The sequence below is a fragment of the Siniperca chuatsi genome, linkage group LG6, assembly GCF_020085105.1.
Source record: "Siniperca chuatsi isolate FFG_IHB_CAS linkage group LG6, ASM2008510v1, whole genome shotgun sequence".
Classification (NCBI taxonomy): Eukaryota; Metazoa; Chordata; class Actinopteri; order Centrarchiformes; family Sinipercidae; genus Siniperca; species Siniperca chuatsi.
This window is the reverse complement of record NC_058047.1, coordinates 3670194-3673147: the sequence shown is the minus strand read 5'-3', so window position 1 is coordinate 3673147 and position 2954 is coordinate 3670194.

The window sequence follows — 2954 nt, the reverse complement described above, 5'->3', positions numbered from 1 at the left end:
GTGACATGGAGCTGATATTCAGGGTGCGGCTGACAGAGTCACGGAGAGGTGACAACTTGTGCTCAGCTCTCACTCATCTCTCACCTCCTTCCTCACCCCACCCCGCTCCTCTCCCTCCTCAGAGACTTATTAAGGTTTAAGATCGAGGAGGAGGCGGCTGAGAATAAGCTGAGGAGGTTGTGTGTGTGTCATCTGTTACAGTCTGCCAACCACACCCATATTATAGCACATACCAGAGGAGGCTCAGGCATTCTTGGGGCTCTAAACAGACACGCACACACACACACACACACACACACACCAGTTTAAATAAGTAAAACTACTTCAATTAAATTCAATTAAATCAAATTAGGCTACATTGAATTAAATGTCACTGTCAGCAATCATTTAATTAGATGGTAATTTTACTAATATATCCAAATCAACATGGTAATGATTTATTTATGTTCAGATGCTACACACAGCCGCTCTAAAGGAACCTTTCAACATTTTAGGAAATTTCTTTCCGAGAGTTAGATGAGAAGATGAATATCAGTCATGTGTATTTGTGTAAGGTGTTACAGCTGAGAGGCGATTAGCCTAGCTTAGCATAAAGACTGGACGCAGGGGGAAACAATTAGCCTGGCTCTGTCCAAAGTTCAAAAGCACTCACCAGCACCTTTAAAGCTCATTAATTAACAAATCATATCTCATTTGTTTAATCTGTACACAAACAGAAATGTAAAAATGGCAAATTCTGGGTTTTTAGTGAGTTACATGCTGTTAAAAAAAGGCAGGTTATTATAAACTATATTATATATAGTGTAGTTATTCACTAATTGGTCACTTCAGTTAAGAGGGTACTGCAACTCCTGTTCTCGTCTGGTGGTATTTTGTAGAACACTTGCAGAAGTAACACATCTGAACACATGCTGCAAGTATTTATTGGCGAACACAGCTGGGTGGAGTCTTTCTGTAACTGGCACTAAGCAGCTGGATAAACTGTTCCAGCTTATATCGCCGTCTAAAACCACAATTTGATTTTTTACATTTCTGTTCATGTATGGCTTAAAACAAACAAGATATGAGCTTCAGAGCTAGCTTAGCTGTTTCCATCTGCCTCCAGTCTTTATGCTAAGCTAAGCTAATCACCCCTGGCTTTAGCTCTGTACTTAACGTAAAGACATGAGAGTGGTATTGATCATCTCATCTAACTCTTGGAAAGAGTGAAAACTGTGGAACTACTCCCGTAAATGAAAGGGCAATACCACTGTTTTTGCATGTTTTGTGTAACTGCATTATTACAAGTAATATATATTTTACATTGCTACTGAGCTTTTTTCAAGGTGTACGATAGTTTTTTTTATTGTTGAATGTGTTTTACACATCCTAAAGGCAGCCAATGGTTTAAATTAATTTGACCACAATGTCTTTTTTATATATACACTACTCCTGTCTTGTATTTTCCATATATTTTACATGCTCTTGTAAATATTTATTATCGTTTTGCATTTATCTGTTTTTATATCTGTGAAGTACTTTGTAAATGTGATTTTGAAGAGTAATTTATGGTTATTATTAATATTAAATTCAACTTGTGCACATTGAACACAATCTTAAGATATGAATCCATCTCAATGACATGTCGGCTTTTATATTTGTCAGTTATGTTATTGTTGTGTTAATGCAGTCCACTTATGGTTGCATTACCATCCGATGATAATCTAAGTGTGACACTAATAAAAGGAGAACATAATGCTCATGTGTTTGACATGCAATGTGACATTGATTTTTATATTGTGAAATAAGTGGAGAACAATGGAAGGTTGGTAAGACAAATTCAAAAATCTAAACAACTACATCATGTTTTGGAAAACAGACATAAACATGATTTGTAGTGAATGGGCTCAGACATGCAGAAACACCACCATGGTCGTTTTAGTCTTCCAAATAAAGTTACATTACATCGCAGCTAATCTCTACTCTACTGACAGGCCTGGAGTGAAAGAATTCCTCTGTATAGAGGAAGTGAAGCAGCATCATTTGTCTCCCTGAGACCATTGACCCAGATTGGTTCAGGTGTCATGTGACAGCTCTCTGATGGCCCTTCCCTCCCATGCACCCCTCCTCCCCTCCCCCACTCTGTCTCCATACCCCCAGGAGACATATCCATATCACCCTGCTGCACAGGTACACTTCTATCACAGGATCAGTGAGCTACAGCAGCCTGCAACCTGCCTACTCTGCTGTCGTACTGCCTTTACCAGACAGCACGCTACACAGTGGACACATATATTCTTATTTGTAGCAGCTCCTATAGATATACAGTATCCTTAGATGTACTGTTCAGGTGCAATTTCAGCACTAATATTATATTTGACAAGAAACATGGGAGGTGCGAGCAGCCATGTTGAAACTGAGCACAGAGCGCCTCTCAGTTCTCACCGTTTCCCAGCACAGTCACCTCTTTCACCTTTGATGCAAAGTCCCTCAGGCAATGAATGAGTCTTATTTTTGTCTTATCCTCCCTTATATGCTCATTCTCTCTCTCTCTCTCTCTCTCTCTCTCTCTCTCTCTCTCACACACACACACACACACACACACACACACCTGCACAGGTGCAAACACAAGAGTAAGAGCTCATTCTTTCTCCTCACTCCTTATGATTCAGTGTGCTCTATTAAAAATGTACAGCTGTGAAATGCTCTAGAATAAAAGTCCTGACTCTTTCCTTTATATGACTGTGTGTGTGTGTGTGTGTGTGTGTGTCTGTATGTGTGTCCTTGTGTATGTGTGTGTGTGTGTGTCTGTGTGTATCTTTTGGTTTCTGGTTGCCATGTACCCAGCTCCACCCTAACCTCCACTGCAGAGTCAGTATCAGAACATTTAAAGTCTGTGCAAATGTCTGTGTATACAAAACAAATCCAAATGACTTGGATGAATTCAGTATTCACAAGCACTTCAGTGTGTAAAA